This window comes from Globicephala melas, chromosome 3 (assembly GCF_963455315.2).
Source record: "Globicephala melas chromosome 3, mGloMel1.2, whole genome shotgun sequence".
NCBI lineage: Eukaryota > Metazoa > Chordata > Mammalia > Artiodactyla > Delphinidae > Globicephala > Globicephala melas.
The window spans coordinates 52,133,505-52,153,825 of NC_083316.1; the positions used below are offsets into that span (position 1 = coordinate 52,133,505).

General features: G+C 36.0%; 1 protein-coding gene across 13 annotated transcripts in view; it reads left to right on the forward strand.

The window, feature by feature from the left end:
• Window positions 1-20,321, forward strand: part of ERBIN (erbb2 interacting protein) — a 107,785-nt gene that overhangs the window by 19,623 nt on the left and 67,841 nt on the right. For all 13 annotated transcript variants that reach the window (XM_030844503.3, XM_060295826.2, XM_030844477.3 and 10 more), the window contains exon 2: window positions 15,048-15,095. The gene's annotated coding sequence lies outside the window, so the exon portion shown is untranslated. The remainder of the gene's footprint in view (window positions 1-15,047; window positions 15,096-20,321) is intronic.

Consider the following 20,321-nt stretch of genomic DNA (forward strand, 5'->3'; position numbering starts at 1 on the left):
GGAGATATTTTCAAACGACAATTCAAGGGCAGCCTTAACAGTTTTTCTTTTATTTTTTTCACCATATGATAGAGTTATTTATTAAGATCCCTGTGTGTTCAGTTTGATTTTTTTTTTTTTAACTATTTCTTCTTAAAAATAAGATTCGAGGTGACTTTTAATAGGATGTGAATACTAGTTAATAGAAATACAAAATCAGATCCAAGGAAAGGAGTGAGGAAATGTATAACGTTAAAGTAATTTAGCTATGATAGAACATCAGATTTAGCTAAGCTTCCTGGGAGCCAAGGTTCTCATTACCCTGAATAAAGAAATACATATCAAGTTCTCCAAAGGATTCAAAGATTTTCCTTGCATTAATTTCTAAATGATTTCTAAAATGTAAATTCCCTTATATAAGAGCTGTTGAGTAATGAATGGACAGTATTGTTGACAATAATTTAACAACACATATTCCATGGCTCTCAGGCTCTTTTTTAATATATATGTATTTTAATAAAAATAGGATGATATAATATTCAAAAAACTCAGCAAAGATGGATCATACATGAGGGTAGGCTAATGTGTTTCAAAATATTATATATATTCATATATATCACACATATATGTATACACACACGCACACACACACACACACACATATATATATATATATTTTTTGGTACTCTTACTTGATCTAAGGGTAAAATAGACATGGATGGAGATAGTATTTTTTATTCTCCTCTAACCATCACTGTTCTAATTTGGAGTTTATCTAGCCGAGTAGCAGGCAGTTTCAGGATTTTGCTTTCTAATGAAAGAACGGCATATCAGAATTCTATTTTGCTTATTGATGCTCTGGAAATCAGTTGAGAGAATGGTATGTTTATTGTCAGATTAAGAAAGTGATAAGTATTTATGTCTGACTAGCCAAGCATTCCTTCTCTGCAGGGGTACTTGCTATTATAAAGCTTGTAGTTTCCTCAGGAGGCAGGTTTAGAGCTGTTAATAGGCACCTAATGCAAATGCTTTACTGAGACCACTAAAATACCAAAGAATATGGTAGAGATGATTCTGGCTTAACAGATTTTCAGGATTTCCAAGTGTATAACCAATCACATGTCTGCTATAAAAAAAATCCTCATAGTCCCAGGAAATGTCAAATTTTGGGCAGCATGGTGTCCCCAGTTTGCTTGATTGAGTTAGCTTAAAAAAATTTTTTTTTCAGGTAGTTAAAAGAGGTGACTTTGAGGTATTATTTAAAACTAAGTGGTTGCATGTTGAAATATGAGTACCACTGACAGAGATTGTAAGTCTTCCAGTTCATATGCATCCATTCTTTTTTCATAATAAGTAAAATATCAGGACTAGTTCTTTTTTTAAAATATACTTTTTTTTTTTTTTTTCCAGAGCAGTTTTAGGTTCACAGCCAAATTGAGCCTAAGGTACAGAGATTTCCTATATACAACCTTGTTCCCACATATGCATAGCCTCTCCTATTATCATCATCCCCCACTAGAGTGGTACGTTTGTTGCAGTTAGTGAACCTACATTGACACATAACTATCACCCACAGTCCATAGTTTACATTTAGGTTCACTCTTGGTGTTGCACATTCTATGGATTTGGACAAATGTATAATTGCATGTATTCATCATTATAGTATCTTACAGAGTAGATTCACTGCCCTAAAAATCCTCCGTGTTCTGCCTGTTCATCCTCCTTCCACGCCCAACCCCTGGAAACCTCTGATCTATTCACTGTCTCCAGTTTTCCCTTTTCTGGAATATCATGTGGTTGGAATCACATATGTGTGTATGTTTTTTTCAGGCTTCTTCTTCTTTGCAGTATGCCTCTAAGGTTCCTCCATGGCTTGATAGCACATTTCTTCTTAATCTCTGAATATGTACCACAGTTTATTTATCCATTCACCTACTGAAGGACATCTTGATTGCTTTCAAGTAGTGGCAGTTATGAATAAAGCTGCTATAAGCATACCCCTGCAGGGTTTTTTTGTGGTCATAAGTTTCCAATTCCTTTGGGTAAATACCAAAGAGCATGATTGCTGGATTGTATGGTAAGAGTACGTTAAGTTTTGTAAGAAACTGCCAAGCTGTCTTCCAAAATGGCTGTACCATTTTGCATTTCCACCAGCATTGAGTGAGAGTTTCACATCCTCACCAGCCTTTGGTGTTGTCAGTGTTCCAGATTTTGGCCATTCTAATAGGTTTACAGTGATATCTTGTTGTTTTAATTTGCATTTCCCTGATGACTTATGATGTGGAGCATCTTTTCATGTGCTTATTTGCCATCTGTATATCTTCTTTGGTGATGTGAGAGTGTTAGGATCTTTGCAATTTTTTAATTGGGTTGTTTGTTTTCTTGTTGGGTTTTCAGAGTTCTTTGTGTATTTTGGATAACAGTCCTTTATCAGATGTATCTTTTGCAAACACAGTGCTCCCACATATGGGGGAGGGGGCGGGATTGGTTCGAGGACCCTCCCTTGTCCCAGGATACCAAAACCTGATGATGCTCAAGTCCCTTATGTAAAATGGCATAGTATTTGCATGTAACCAAGGCATATCTTGCCTATATATTTTTTATTTTTTAAAATTTATTTAAAATTTTTGGCTGCGTTGGGTCTTCATTGCTGTGCGTAGGCTTCTCTCTAGTTGCAGCGAGCAGGGGCTACTCTTCGTTGCGGTGCCCGGGCTTCTCACTGCGGTGACTTGTCTTGTTGCAGAGCATGGGCACTAGGCATGCGGTCTTCAGTAGTTGTGGCATGCAGGCTCTAGAGCGCAGGCTCAGTAGTTGGTGGCGCACGGGCTTAGTTGCTCCATGGCATGTGGAATCTTCCCAGACCAGGGCTCGAACCCGTGTCCCCTGCATTGGCAGGTGGATTCTCAACCACTGCACCACCAGGGAAGCCTTCCCCATGTACTTTAAATCACCTTGGGTTACTTATAATACCTAATACAATGTAAATGCTTTGTAAATAGTTGTAAGTATGATGAAAATACTATGTAAATTGTTTCCAGCTTGTGGCAAATTCAAGTTTTGCTTTTTGAAACTTTCTGGGATTTTTTTCAAATATTTTTGATACAAGGTTGGTTGAATCTTAGGATGCAGAACCTGCAAATATGGAGGGCCGGTTATATTTTGTGCCAGTCTGTTGCCTGTCATTCTCTTTACATTGCAGAACAGGTTTATAGTTTTAACAAAGTCTAGTTTATTATCAATTATTTCTTTCATGGATTGTGCCTTGGGTGTTGTATCTAAAAAATCATCACCATACCCAAGGTCATCTAGGTTTTCTTCTATGTTGTCTTCTAGGAGTTTTATAGTTTCATGTTTTACATTTAGGCCTGTGATCAATTTTGAGTTAATTTTTGTGACAGGTATAAGTTCAGTGTCTAGGTTCATTGCTTTGAGTGTGATTGGTTGTTCTGGCACCATCTGTTGAAAAGACTGTGTTTAGTGCCGTTGTATTGCCTTAAGGGCTATATTTTTTAAAATTGCATTGACTGTAATATTTTTTGGATTTGCGGTCACCTTTTCTCAGAGAAAGGAAGGGTCATTGTGAACTGGGAAGTTATTCTAATGGTGTCTGTCATTTTTCCCTGTCATCCATTTTGGGATAGATAGAATATCTCTGTTGAAATTTTATAATTGTTTCCACCCATACGCCATGGGGTTTTATTGCGAGAGACTTCCAGATTCATACATATGCCTATAAATGTTTTCTCAACAGGAATATTGAAAGTGTAATTATTATCATGTTGGTTCTTGATGTTTTTGGACGTAAGGTGTCCTTTCATTCATTGAGAATCATTGATGATATGGAACACTATTATACTTGGAGCTTTAAGACTTGCCTCTTGTTTGTCCTGTGATCTTTGTTTATATTTAAATGTGTATATAATAGCTAATTTAGAGAGATGTCAGAGTTCAGTATGTGAATGAATTTGGCACAAAGCACCTGGCAGTTCTTAGCTGTTCTCACATTTTCCCACTTCCTTTTCTACAGAGAATTTTAAAGAAATTTGTTACTTAAAAAAAGTACTTTCAAAAGTAATGTTTGACAAATTAAGGCTAATTCCATACATTGTCTATTAGATAAGCACAAGAGGATTTAGGTATAGGTGGGACATTTAGAAGTAGAAGCAGCTTAAAATTTGGGTTTGCTTCTCTTCTCTACATATATGATGCTATTTTACTTAAAAAATAAATGTCTTCAGCCCTAAGGGATTTTTAGAATGAGTTAATAAAATTATAAATATACCTAAAATATTAATCTGAATCCTGGTAAAAGTGAAACTTTTTATACATAAGACTTTGATCAAGTGGTGGTATTTTTAAGCTTTTACTTATAAGTGTTAATTAAGCTTTTAAAATCCTTCTGTAACAAGGTGTTAAGATTGATCTGGTTTCCTTTGGAAGGTTTGTGGTGTTTATAATCATAATTAGGCTAAGTTAACCTCAAAACAAACACAGTAGCTGTACAGAAAAATGATGATTTCAAACCTGCCTCGTGTGTGTGTGTGTGTGTGTGTGTGTGTGTGTGTGTGTGTGTGCGTGCTCACATTTGCTGGTCTATCTTTTTCTGCTCTTTGCTCGTGGTTCCTTCTCTATAGCTCCTTTTCTCTTGAACTTAGGAAATACTGTAAGGAAATTTACCTTAAGAAATTAGGGCCTTGTCTTCACCAGGTGGATTTGCATTTTAATAGAGGTTGTTTGGAGAGTGTCCAAAATAAATAATGGTGGAATTTCAAGCACTAGGGCCCTTGTGTCCAGGATTTGCAAATCAGGTCATGCTCTTCAACAGGTTTGGCTCAGTTTCTAGGGCACTGTACATGCTGCATAAAAACATTTTATTGATAGACAGCTTCATTTAAAATGCCACTTAAAGAACAAAGAAGTAATTAGCATATTGAAGTGTTAGGTGGAAAGGAGGAGTCTGTGGTAAGGTAAAGGGCCTCACCTGAGCAAAGGATTTGGCTCAGTAAAGTTGTAAAACTTTAGTTGGGATTAGATTATGGGATTGGGTATAAGTAACTTATTTTAAGGTTTTAAAGGGAGAAGGAAGGTGGTAAAATAAATTGAAATGAAAAGTCAGGTGCTAACTGAATGGGATTAGGAAATCAGTTTGGAATCTTTTGTATTAATACATCATAGTGGCATTAACCAATGTCCTGATATTTTTTCTTTTTTTTAAGCTATTTTTCCATCGAGCTCTAATTCACATACAATAAATAAAGTTCACCTGTTTAAAGTGTACAATCCAGTAATTTTTAGTACATTTACAGGGCCCTGCAACCATCATCATCATCTGAGTCCAAAAAATCTCATCATTTCCCCAGACTCCATACCCATGAGCAGTCACTCCTGTTTCCCACTGCCCCATGACCCTGAACCACTAATCTTTCTGTTTCTATAAATTTGCCTGTTTGAGACATTTCATAAAAATGGAATCGTACAGTATATGGCCTTTCGTGTCTGGCTTCTTTACCATAGCATAAAGTTTCCAAGGTTCATCCATGTTATATCCTTTATCAGTAGTTCATCTCTTTATATAGCTGAATAATACGCATTTCATTGTATGGATATAAAACATCTTGTTTCTCCATTCATTAGTTGATAGATATTAGATTGTTTCTACTTTTTGGCCACTATGGATAATGCTGCTATGAACATTAGTTACAAGTTTTTCTGAAAGCAGGTGTTTTCAGTCCTCTTGGTTTTATACCTAGGAGTGGAATTGATGGGTCATATGGTAACTATGTTTAACTTTTTGGAGGAACTGCCAAATTGTTTTTCAGAAGTGACTACAACAATTTACATTTACATCAGCAATGTATAAGGGTTTCAATTTCTCCACATCTGTCTTGATACCTACCTTTTTTATTGTAGCCATCCCTAGTTGGTGTAAAGTTTTATCTCTTTGTGGTTTTCATTTATATTTCCCTAATGACTAATGATGTTGATCATCTTTTTATGTGCTTATTGGCCATTGGTATTTCTTTGGAGAAATGCCTCTTCAAATCCTTTGCCCATTGTTAAGTTTTGTTATTTGTCTTTTTAGTGAAAGTGAGCCCCAGTGATTTCTCTGCTGTGGGAGGCCATCTATACCAGAAAGCAAGCATGGGCTGGTGGTTTGGGAAAGTTAATGTCCATAGAAGCAGTCCTTAACTAGTGGGAGACAGGAGCAGATGGATAACAGCTTGCCTCTCATCCTATAGGCAGACAGTTCTGAGACCTCCTGTGCGCCTGTCTCAGGGAGTTTAAGTAGAATGAACCCCAGTTTTGTCTTTAGGGATGACTTTGATAATATACCATTTCTTATATTGGCTTTTCCTCCGTATCTCATTCTCTCACTGCTCCCTCAGGTCATTTCTTAGACAGACTATCTGCATTCAAGTCTTTACCTCAGCCTTTGTTTTTGAGAGAACCCAAACTAAGACAGGTGTCAGTAGAGTACTTAGTATTGAAAGAGTTGATAATATTTCAAGATTTGAAACTGGATGATCACCAAAGGTATGAGTATAGATAGAGAAGAGGGCCAACATCTGTATTCTCAGTCACTATAATGTGTTAAGAGGTTGACATAAAGTGGAGCAATTAGCAAAGGAGACTGAGGTCTGGCCAGTGGTGTAGGAACAAAATCAGGAGGATGTGGTGTCTTGGAAGCTAAGTGAAGAAAATGGGTAAAGTAGTGGGGAGTAATGCTACTACTAAGTCAAGTGAGAGATGAACTTAGAATTGTCTGTTGAATTGGGCAATAGGTAGGCCATTAATAATCTAGGAAGAACAGTTTCCATTGAAGTGATTGGGACAAAAGTGTGATTGGAGTGGGTTTGAGAACTGTTGATGAAAGAATTGAAGTCAGTGCATATAGACAACTTGTTTGGAATTTTGCTGTAAAAGGGAGCAGAGAAATGGGTTAGTAACTGGAGAGATATCCTCAGGAGAGGTCCTTTTTAAGGGAGGAAAAATAACACCTACTCCGTGTCTTGTATTTCTGCATATGATCAAAATCAGTTGTTCCTTAGAATATCTTAGAGAACTAGGGCTCTACTTGGTTTATTTGAGCATCTTGTTCTGTACCCATCAAGGCTTCCCAAATCATCTGTGATGAGTTCATGGAGGAAAAGAAGTTGTTATAAGTCATTAGCAGAAACTAAGAAGATTGGGATTTACTCTGGCATAGAGATGAATACTAGGAAGTAAAGAGAAATAAGGGAATACACACGAAGAAATTAGTCCTACTGCTGGATTGTGTTATGGGAATAGTTTAGAATCCGGGCAAGACTGTATGAGAAAGTATTTTTAAGTTTGAAATAATGCCAAGATTTAATTTCCTACCATGTTAAGCACAACATCATTGTGAATATATGTTTGTGATGCATATTGCCAACAAACGTCTCTTTGCACAGCTTTATTGACCTATTGTTGAAAATAACAGAAATAACTCTGTGTTAGAAGAAGTTGAAATTTACTCACAGACCTTCAGTATTCCTTTTTGGCACAGTTTCACCTTCTCTGAGTTTGGTTATGAGCCATACTGAGCTGCTTTCTTTCCTCATTCTCCCTCTGCTTCCTCCCTCTGATTATAGAATGATCTAATGTTAGGTTCTCAGAGTTAAATAAACCAATTCTAGCTTGGATGTTTGCATTTGTAGTCTTATTTCTAATTGTGGAATGAAAGATTTTTCTGTAAAAATAATTAGGCCCTCTTTTTGTCCCATAAATTGTCATTCCTTCTAAACGGAGATGGAGGAGAATTCTGAAGATTTGTCTTCTACCTTGACCAAGTTTGTTTCACAAAGGGGTGAGTCAGACTGGATATCTTCCATGGGAGTATCTTTTCTATATACAGAACTGTTTTATCTACACTGGCAATCTCCTAGTATTTCTTTTTGTTTGTTTGTTTGTTTTTTTCCCCAGAAATTTTATTGCCCTTTCTCCTAGTATTTCTGCTTCTAGTTAGCATATAGGAGGGCACAAAATTTTTTTGGTCCCCTGGTAAGAATAAGAAAAACCTGTAAAGAATAAAAATCACACTTAAAAAAAAAATAGAGCTAGCAAAAAATCAGTGGAATCAGGGAAGCCTTAGTGAACTGACTTCCGTAGATACATGAACCTCTCATAGGTGAGTCAAGAGTGTGGCAGTTTCGCAGCCAGATTTCAGTATAGGATGAAGCAGGACTTACCATAAATGGAAAGACTGAAGGGATGAATATAAATCATCCAGTCCTCAAGTGACAGTGTGGGCTTTTGCGAAGGGATTGGAATCTGACAGAGCCCCAAAGGCAAAATTAAATCATTAAACCTGATAATTTTATCCACCTTGAATTTTGCCGTAAAGAGGAGTAGAAGCTTAGTTGAAAAATACCTATAGAAATGTATAGTTCTGCAAATTCTAATGTTTCTTAAATTATGGGACACTGCTGGGGTTGAATCTAAAGGTAAACCGAACCAAAAATATCTGGAATTGCAGCCCAAATTCTTCCTATCTCAGATTTTGACAAGATCAAAAAGATATGGCTGTGGTTGAAGATGGGAAGTTGGGGGTTGAATTGATCACAGAAGAATTCACTGTAATTAAAGCTGCAGCCAGTCCCAGCTCAAATTGGTTCTAATAGGAAACTGAATTATCAGTCACTCATCCTAACTGAGAGAAGAGCATAGACTCTCTGGGTAATAAGTGAAACTTAACAATATTACATTCAGTTCTCAACTGTTATTTTATAAAAAGCATCTAGAATACTGTGAAAAATTATGAAATATACAAAGAAAAAGGAAAATATGATTGTATAATTAAGAGAAAACAGTTAAGAAAACCAGACTTATTAGATGACCCAGAGTTAAAAGTCAATGAGTTAGGAGACAATGATTTTAAAACAATTTACAGGATAACATGTGAGGGGTTGAGTATTTCAGGAGAGTATTGGGAACTTTGTACCAACACCAGATGTTTTCTAGAACTGAAAAATGCAGTATCTTTTAAAAAAACTATTCAAATGGGCTTGATAGTAGTAAGAAATAGACTAAGAAATGGTGAATGTGTGAATAAATATGAAAGTCTTTTCTGGTTTTTAAATTTATATAAATGACAGTTGAATAGTGTAAAACAAAAAGAAATTGTGGGATTTATAATATGTAGAAGTAAAGTTTATGACAATAGCATGAAATATGAGCGAGAGTAGACGTAAATAAATTATGCTCTTACATTTGTTCATCATATATAAAATTACATAGTATAATTAGAATAGTATAATATTATTTAATGGTGGACTGTGATGAATTAAGAATACATACTGTACATTCCTAGAGCAACCACAAAATATGTATAGCTTAAAGTCCATAAAATGAGATAATATAGGAAAAAATAACTATATTTGAAGGCAGGAAAAAAAGGAACAAAGAACAAATAAATAAATAGTAATGTAATAAACTTAAATTAAATCACACCAGTAATTATATTAAATATATATGGTCTACGCCTACCATCAAAACATAGAAATTGTCAGATTGGATAAAATAGTAAGACCCAACTATATGCTTCATATAAATAGGCAATTTAAAGACAAATTTGGTTAAAAGTAATAGTTGGAAAAATATACATTAACACTTACCAAAAGAAAGTTCCTATGGCTATAGTGATATCAGGCAAACTATACTTCAAGACAAGGATTATTAGCAGAGAGAAAGGACATTTTATATGATAAAAGGATCCATTCCTCAAGAAGGTACAAGAACCCTAAATGTGTATTTATTGATACTTTATAAGAGATTCAAAATACATGAAATAAAAATTGACAGAAATAAAACATATTTACACTTACGGTTAGAGATTGCAGTACTTTTCAGTAATTAGTAGAAAAAGAATCCCATAAATTAGTAAGGGTACAGAAGATTTGAACACCACTCTCAATCAGTTTAACCTGACATTTTTTGAACACTAAACCCAAGAGATGCAGAATGTGACATTTAAATATACATGAAACACTCACCTCAGTAGATCTCATGTGGGGCTGTCAAAACTTCAACATATTGTGAAGACTTGAAATCATAATATTATTTTTTCTGATTACCGTGGAATTAAATTAGAAATCAGTAACAAAATGAGGTTTAGTAGAGCCCTGAATTCTTTTTTTTTTGGCTGTACCACGCAGCTTGTGGGATCTTAGTTCTTCAACCAGGGATTGAACCCGGGGCCCTCGGCAGTGGGAGCTCCAAGTCCTAACAACTGGACTACCAGGGAATTCCCAATCCCTGAATGTTTTGAAATTAAGGTGATTCTGAATAACTCATGGGTAAAATAATAAATCAAATGGGAAATTAGCATTTTAAACAAATTCAGCAAAAAGACAACATACCAAATTTTATGAAGTGCATCTCAGAATTTATAGCTTTAAATCTTGAAGAATAAAATATTAGAATCAATTACTTAATAAGCTTTACCCTAAGAGTCAGAAAAAGACAAATTCAAAATAAATAAAAGGCCGAAAAAATAGAGAAAAGTGAAATCAGGGAAATGGAAAATGTCCCATAAGTAAATGAACAAATTATGAAGTTTTCTCTTTGAAAAAATCAATACAGTTGGTAAACTTAAGCTTAAAACTACAGCAATTTATATAGCTCTTGAATTTGTGAATCAGCAAGTGGTCTTTTATCCTATAAAGAATTACAGCATCATGTCCTCAGGGCTGCATTCAAGGAAGGTAAAAGCAGAAGTTGTAAATCTTCTTGAGGCATAGGCACTGTTACTTGCCTAACTTCTGCCACATTGAGTTGGTATAAGTCACAGTTCAGCCCAAATTCAAAGAGTGGGGAAATAGACTCTGCATCTCTTGATCTCAGGTGGTATAAAACATTGTGGCCATGTTTCTTAATTTACGCTGGTTAAATCAGAAACAGTAAAGAGTCTGAGGTTTTACCCTACTTACAATCTAAAATGTTAACTTGCCAGAAAACACAAGACTTCTAGACCAGAAACAAAGGGTTTATTACTCCCTGAAAATCAGCAACCAGGGCAATATTTTGTGTCAGTTACCTGAGCCGAAATCTTCATAGGGCTTCACAGTGAGGGTCAGATGGTACCTGCACAGATAGTAGTGTGCATTACAGAAGGGGAACCCCAAATTAGAAAACTCTGATCTTTCATAGGACCACTTATGACCTGTCTGTCCTCTCCTCAGGAGAGTGGAAGATAGAAACCTTATTTTTACTCTGGAATTTAAACAAATTGTCTCTGGAGAGAGGACATTGAACTGTCTCAGTGTTGCTAAGTGTTATTATCTGGAATGTATCCTTGTATAAACATCTTAAATTGGCTGTAAATGACATTGCTCAGTGGACCCAGACCATGCAGAAATGTGAGATGTTCATGGAGAATTGTTTTCTAATATAGTATATCCTCTTGTACAATAATTTGCAATCCTCCCGTATACAAAATTTTGTCATTCTTTTCTACAAAAGTCTTTTCCCACTAGAGTGTCATGTAAGGCTTGAGTCCAGTATCTTATCATCTAACTGAGTTCCAAGTACAGATGAGACTCTGCTATGCCATTTTGTAATTAGAGAAATGCAAAACACAAATACAGCGAGCTACTTGTCTGCACCTACTACATAGGTTAATGTTAAGAAAGATTGAGAATATCGAGTGTTGGTGAGGAATTGATTGGAACTCTGGGAGTGTTAAAACCACTTTGTAAAATGACTTGTTTGTTTATTCCTTTTTTTAAAAAAAATAAAATTAAACATGCTTATAGACTTTGATCTAGCAATTTCACTCCCATATTTACCCACAAGGACTGAAGCCTGCATTCTCCTAATACTTGTACACAAATGTCATAGCACTCTTATTTAGGATAGGTTGCCTTGGCCAGGGTGTTGACTGGAAATTAGCACATGGGAACTTTCTAGGGTGATAGAAAGATTTTATGTCTTGGTTGCTTTTGGTTATATGGATGTATGCATTTCCCAAACTTTACTCTAAAGGTCTTTTTTATTATGTTAAGTTATTTGTAAAAATATAAAGTGGAAGTTTCTGCAAATGTGGGAACTCCGTATAACTTTAGTATGTATGTCAACTATTTTATTCCACATTAAGATTTTTTTTTTGGCATATTTAGGCTAACCATGTTTTGATGTGAAAGTTTGATTAACAGTGCTGACATTGAAGAAGCTCTCAGCTTTCTGCTGAATTAGAATTAGGCTAGCAGGGGTCAGACAGCAACATTGACCTTGTAAGTGTGAAATTTAGCTATTTCACCAGCCTCCTTTCCTCATTTCTTGCTGTATATGTTGTAGGCATAGCACATTTTATACATTCAGTTATTTTTGTCCTTCACAATCAAATGCTCCTATACAGTATTTGTTTTTTTCATTACATAGCTTTTTTTACGTTTTTATTTTTGCTCTTTTGCACATAACTATTTTCATTGTTTACTATTCATGTACTTACCGGTAATGGGTTAATAATGTCCATAAAATGCCTTAGAATTAAGCACAGGTTGTACCAAATACAGATTAACAAATACTGTGATAGCCATGATTAAACTAAAATGATCGTACACAACCACTAAATACCATCTAATGGCTATGGGCATGCCTGAGGAGCCTTTGTTGTGCATTTCAACTTCTGAACTCATTTAAAAAGATGGTTCCAACATAAGATTTCTCTTAAATCTAGCCAAGTATAACTTGTGATCTCTTCAGATCCATAGGGAAGTATAACATACTATATTTTAGAAAACCTTTATAGTGATTTCACTTTTCAGTTGGTACAGTAATCCCCCAAATGAGAGTTTATCAAAAAAGGATGGAAAGGGGAAAAGATGGTGGTTTGAGTATAGATGAAATAATATTGACTATGGATTGATTATTGTTGAAACTGTTAGAAAAAAGTATCACATCAGCATTTTGTATATGATAAAGAATCTTGAGTTTTATATCTCATCTCCTAAATCAGAATCTCTAGGGAGAAGCTACGGTAATCTAGTAGTAATTTTAAAAATACCCTAAGTGAATATCGTTTAGCTAGTTGTACCATGGCACCCGAGGTTTCTTTTGTTTTGTTCTCCTCCTCATGAGCAGCTTTTTTTTTTTGAAACTGATGGGAAACTTTGTTAGGATGGTCTATGAATGGTTTTCCAAATCTCTTTATAAAAATATATCTCTCTCTCTTGCTAGATTATTCGCATCTGCCTACAAATCCACTGCTGTGACTCTTGATTCACATTCTGCTCTCTCTACTGCTCTATTTTTCCAGTGTCTTTTTTAGCGAAACTACCTGAGTTGCCTGTATTTGCTATGTCAGATTATCCTCTTCCTATTTCTTGAATCCCCTCCAAACAGTGTTTTGTCTTACCACTGCCCAGTAAGATAATCAATGACCTTTACATTATTACACAGTGACAGTTAAAGTTCTTACTAAGATAGTTGATAACTTCCTCCTTGAAACATTTTTTTCCATTTAGCTTTTAGGATATCACACTTTGGGTGGGTGGTTGGGGGGTAGTTTCTCTTGACTCACTGACTGCTTCTCTTCAATGTTCTATTTCTGGTTCTATTTCTTCTTTATGACCTATTTTTATAATATCTCAGGGCTCAGTCATTGAATCTGTTTTCTTCCCTCCCTTCCTTCCTTCCCTTCTTCTTTTCTTTCTTTTTTGAACCTGTACTCTTCTGTCCACATTCATGCCCTTGATTCTTTCATCTAATTTCATTACTTTAAATATCATCTCTAAACAGATAACTTACAAATTTATATCCTCAGTTTGGATTTCTCCCCACATCTCTGAATACCCATATCCAACTGCCTATGTAGGATCGCAGTAGGAAAGCTTTCAGGTATTTCAAGCTAAAGTCTTGAAACACAAACTTCCTTCTCTCTTCTCTCTAACCTGCTCCTTCTGTAGCCTTATTCCATCTCAGTTCATTGGCAATGCCATTTTACCAGACAACTATGTATGTGGAAGTACCTTGAGTGACAGATTAAGTGGCCATCTTTGCTTGATATATGCAAAGGTATTTTTTGTGGCATGTACTATGGGTGGAATTTGTGGAGAAGGTTAAACAACTCAGCAGTCCTAAACAATTTAACATAGAGACATATAGCCCAATATATTTAAAGTGACCCTGTAAATTCTGAAACACACTTATTAATATCTTTAAAAAAAGATTATTTATGATGTATATACATTAATGCTGTTATTTTGGGTTTTGGGCTGTCTTATTTTGGAATGGTTACAGGTACAGAAAACCTAGCAATGGTTTAAGCAAATAGGGGTTTAGTTTTCTTATAAACCAAGAAATCCAGATATTTCTGTAGTTCAGCTACTCAACTGTGCTATTAGAGACCCCCAGCTTCTTTTGTCTTTCTACTCTGTCAGCCTTTTTGGTAGGTTTTTAATCCTCATGCTTGTTGACTCATAGTCATAGGATAGAAGTAGACATGTTCACATCTGTCCCTGGATAAGGAAAGCAAATGTTTTTCCAGGGCCAACCCCCATCGCACCCCCAAATTAGACTTCTAAGTATATGTTGTTGATGTTAACTGTGTCATCCATTACCTGTTCACCCTTCTTGGAAAGCTCAAAAGTGGGTTTTTAGCTGGGTCTATTACCACCCTGAATAAGGAAAATTCTGGAAAGGGGGAAAAGACTGGTAAGCAATTAACAGTGTCTGCTGCATAGAACCATCAAAAATTACTAAATTTAAATTGGTGATTAGAGTTTATTTGCTTGGGAAAACTTTATTATTTTTCAGTAAGGGCAAATAAATGGGGTTTTAATGGTAGATAGAGAGGTATTTATTATTTGATATAGATGAGGGCTCTCAATAGTTCACAAATGTGTGATGAACAGTAAATCCAGTGACTGGTTGAGAAGGTAGCCATGTATTTAGAAGTTAGCAAATTTGTGTGTGTCAGTTTATGGGGCTGAATTATTGAGAATTTTAATTTACATTTTGAGGTAAATAAGAAATTAGAAGAGATATTCCTTAAAGTCATAAAGATCTATTTTTATTATTAATTTTGTTTCTTTTTATGGTTTCCATAGAATGTTGGCTCAATTAAGAAACATCAGGGAGATAAATTCAACCCAGTGGTAAGTAGTTTTAATTTCTTTTGTTAGAAAATGTTTGGGTTATTATGCCTTTTTTTTTTGGTTGGCCTCTCTTCCTCCATTTGGTTAGAATGTTTTTGTGTCTGCCGTTTTAAGTCTGATTTCTAAGTGGCTCTTATATCACAACACTAAAATTCTAATTAGCGGTCCCCTGTTGATCACTTCCTGTTCCGATCAGGCCAGTCTTTCTCCCTTTGGTTTATTACTTCTTTGCAGTATTGTGTAAGGGAGGATCTCTTTGGGTCTTGTTATTCATTCCCTTTCATATGGTGCTTTCCTCTTGTGACCTCAATAATTAAGGTCCCCCTCCTTTCTTATCAATCAGAAGTTTTTAGTCTAAATTGGGATCCATTTTTATATTGGTTCAGGCCCACTGAATTCTGAGGTCTAAGTTGCTCTTTCCACTGTCTCTGTCCACAGGAAGTTTTGTTTTCTTTTGTTTTTTGGGGGGGAAGTTTTCTTTTGTTTTTGTTTTTTTGAGGAAGTTTTCACTTGAGATGTAAACTCTTTGCAGTTTCCTAGAGCTGAGTGTCTAATCTTTTTCTGAATTCATGGTCTCTTCTGAGAAGTTCTGCAGTATGATTACCACTACAGAAAAGTCTTGGAAGTCTTTTTACCTTTATTAACAATTCTGCCTTGTAACTTGCCTCCTACCTCAAGTGCCCTGCACAGATGACTTAAATATAGTAAAATAAATACACTTTTTTTTTTTTTGGCCACACTGTGCCGCATGCAAGATCTTAGTTCCCCGACCAGGGATTGAACCCGTGCCCCCTGCATTGGGAGTGCAGAGTCTTAACCACTGGACCACCAGGGAAGTCCCTACACTCTTAAACCATGTACATTTGGTAATAACATTTCATGTCCCTTATTCTCAGCTGGGAGTTATACTTCCAAATCCATTATGATTTCTGGAAAATGGATTTTTTAGGCCATATCTTACAAGTTATTGCATACTATCATATAAATATAAGCATACAGTAGTTATAATATGAACCAGAATAATAGTTTGAAATATTGTATTAGTGCTGCCTCCTAGAACTTTCTGCAGTGATAGAAATGTTCTGTATCTTCTGTTATTTAGTATGGTATCCATTAGCCACCTGTGGCTATTGAGCATTTAAAATATGGTCAGTGTGACTGAAACCAGATTTAAAATTTTGTCTGATTTAACTTGAATTTTCAGGTTAGTGGCTACCAGATTGGACAGAGCAGATAGAGTTTTTTTCCCGTTTTTCTTAAGTGTCCCCCTAACTCATTATCAGTTGAAGTCTTAGAATCTCTTGAAAAAGAAAGTGTATATTCATTTTTAGAATATTTTTTTATTATCTCATTAAACACAAGTATAAGCTAAATTCCCCTTTAGGGATTAAATTCTTATTATTAGATCAATAAGACTGCTTATTCTTATCAGTAAAATACACCTTCATATAAACATAGATTAAGCATATTCAGTAAACTTTATTGACAAAGTAATTTTTTGTTTTTCTTGAGGTAATAATTGACATATAACATTGTATTAGTTTCAAGTAATACAACGTAGCGATTCAGTATTTGTATATGTTGCAAAATGATCCTCACAATATGTCTAGTTAACATCCGTCACCATACATAGTAACAATTTTTTTTCTTGTGATGAGAGCTTTGGATCTACTCTCGTAGCAACTTTCAAATATACAGTACAGTATTATTAAGTATAGTCACCTTGCTGTACATTACATCCCCATGAGACAAAAATTTTAGATAGAATCATTTGATGTTTGACATCATAGTGTAAAGGAGGAAAAATTTTTCCTTCACCCTCTTAGGGTTCCTGGCTGGGTGTGAAAATTAAACTGACAAAGACAGATTAAAAGGAGAAAAATATATACATTTATTTAATGTAAGTTTTAAGTGACACAGGGAGCCTTTGTAAGGAAAGGAAGACCCAAAGAAACAGTTAAACCTGAGTATTTTTATGCCGTGTTTGATGAAGTGGACAGTTGTGTAGAAATACTTTAGATCAAAGAGTATGAAGTAAGTGTAGTAAACTGGGGGAGATTTAACAAGTCCTGTTCATTAGAATTCTTCTTCCTTTGTCTTCAGAGATACCTCCTGGTATAGGGAGGGCACCTTTCACAGGAGGATTTTATTACCTGTTTCAGGGGAGAACAGTCAGAGTGACCTTCCTGCTTCTGCTATTTTATCAAACTCCTTTAGCTTAAAATATTCAGTATGCCATATTTTGGGGTGCCATATTTTGGGGTGGTTTGTCCTGAACCCCATCGGTGGCTTGTTTTTGTAAACCCTAAAGGAGAAGTATGTAGTAAAGACTTACTGATATTTGAATTATTTCACGAATCTGAGTTCAAGTATATCATTATATATTGAGAAGCAGTATAGTGCACTACAAGCACAGAATCAGTTTCTTTTTGGAAAAATAGGGATAATAATAATACATGCCTTAGAAAGATACACGAGGATGAAATGAGAATAAGCATATAGGTTTTTTTTTGTGTGTGTGTGGTACGCGGGCCTCTCACTGTTGTGGCCTCTCCCGTTGTGGAGCACAGGGTCCGGACACGCAGGCTCAGCGGCCATGGCTCATGGGCCCAGCCACTCTGTGGCATGTGGGATCTTCCCAGACCGGGGCACGAACCCGTGTCCCCTGCATCAGCAGGCGGACTCTCAACCACTGCACCACCAGGGAAGCCCATAGTTTTTTTTAAATATTTTATTTTATTTTATGTTTTGTTGAGGCACGAGGGCTCTCTAGTTGTGGCATGCGGGTTCAGTAGTTGCAGTGCGCAGGCTTATTTACCCCACGGCATGTGGGATCTTAAGTTTCCCGACCAGGGATCAATCCATGTCTCCTGCATTGGAAGGCAGATTCTTAACCACTGGACCACCAGGAAAGTCCTGAAACATACAGTTTATATAAAGAATTTAGCACAGTGCCTGGCACACATGGTAAGAATAGTCAGATTTTTTTTTTTTTAATTGCAAGGGAAATACTTATCCTATTGTCAAACTCTTTAAGAATATGATATAATTAGAAGAGTTAGAAGCAGTGCCTTGCAGAGCCACATTGGAGCCTGAGGCAAAAGAAAAAAAATTAGTCATACTGATTCTGTCTTTATTTTTAAATTTACCATTTTGGTCATTAATGGATTATTTTTCAGTGATTTGGATTTTTTTTAAAAGATATTGCATTAAAATATTGAATTTGATTACTGAGTTTGTGTGTGTGTGTGTGTGTGTGTGCGCGTGCCTGAGGCATTTGCTGCACTGGCTTCAACCTAGCCTTGGCTCTGGGTAGAAGTAATCTAATACTCTCATAGAGTCTTCTGCTTAGGGCAAGAATTTATTATTCTTTTACAAAGAATTGATAACATTAATTAGCAATCATTTATTGATGTAGGCGTTTCTTTGGTAGTATAATGTTAGCCTCCTAGTTGGAATTAATCTCTGTATGAACGTTGTGTTCTTAATAAAATTAGCCTTGAGAATTTTCACTAATTCAGAATTGAGCCTTTCCCCCCAATTAGATCGAAATAATGAAGTCTGCACTTTACTGGAGCAAATTTCTTCTCTATTGTGTAAACTTATACACATATAAGACCTATAAACTTTAGAAAAATTAAAAGAACAATATTAATTGAAACAAAATATACTTGGCTTAGATTGGAATTTTGATGTGGGAGAGTTACAGGAAAGTTAATGGCTGGTTAGAAGACCTGAAAATATCTTTGCACTCCCACTTTCTACTCAGAACTACATAGAGTCAAGTTCTTAATTGAGAAACAGCTCTTAGTCAGAAATTAAAGAAATATCTTTGTTGTATTAGGGTTTTTCTTGTTGAGGATGAGCAGACTAATAAAAGCATGTTTCTTTTTAAAAAAACTGTTTTTAAATTAGCTTATAATTGCTTTACAGTGTTGTGTTATTTTCTGCTGTACAACGAAGTGAATTAGCTATATGTATATGTATATCCCCTCTGTCCTGGACCTCCCTCCCACCACCCCCCATCCCACCTATCTAAGGACATCACAGAACACTGAGCTGAGCTTCCTGTGCTTTATAGCGTGTTCCCACTAGCTGTCTGTTTTACGCATGGTAGTGTATATATGTCAATCCTAATCTCCCAATTCATCCCACCCTCCCTTTCCCACCCCCATGTCCACATGTCCATTCTCTACGTCTTTGTCTCATTCCTGCCCTGTTAATAGGTTCATCTGTACCATTTTCTAGATTCCACATATATGTGTTAATGTACGATATTTGTTTTTCTCTTTCTGGCTTACTGCACTCTGTAAGACAGACTCTAGGTCCATCCACATCTCTACAAATGACCTAATTTCATTCTTTTTTATGGCTGAGTAATATTACATTGTATACATGTACCACATCTTCTTTATCCGTTCATCTGTCATTGGACATTTAGGTTGTTTCCATGTCCTGGCTATTGTAAATGGTGCTGCAGTGAACATTGGGGTACATGTGTCCTTTTGAATTATGGTTTTCTCAGGGTATATGCCTAGTAGTGGCATTGCTGGGTCATATGGTAGTTCTATTTTTAGTTTTTTAAGGAACCTCTATAGTGTTCTCCACAGTGGGGTTCCCTTTTCTCCACACCCTCTCCAGCATTTGTTGTTTATAGATTTTCTGATGATGGCCATTCTGACCAGTGTGAGGTGATAACCTCATTGTAGTTTTTTTTTTTTTTTAATTAATTAATTAATTTTTGGCTACATTGGGTCTTTGTTGCTACACACAGGCTTTTTCTAGTTGTGGCAAGCGGGGGCTACTCTTTGTTGTGGTGCCCAGGCTTCTCATTGTGGTGGCTTCTCTTGTTGCGGAGTACAGACTCTAGGCCCGTGGGCTTCAGTAGTTGTGGCATGCGGGCTTCAGTAGTTGTGGCTCGCAGGCTGTAGAGCGCAGGCTCAGTAGTTATGGTGCACGGGCTTAGTTGCTCCACGGCATGTGGGATCTTCCCGCACCAGGGCTCGAACCTGTGTCCCCTGCATTGGCAGGCATATTCTTAACCACTGTGCCACCAGGGAAGTCCCACCTCATTGTAGTTTTGATTTGCATTTCTCTAATAATTAGTGATGTTGAGCATCCTTCACGTGCCCCTAGGCCATCTGTATGTCCTCCTTGGAGAGATGTTTATTTAGGTCTTCTGCCCATTTTTTGATTAGTTTGTTTTTTTGATATTGAGCTCCATGA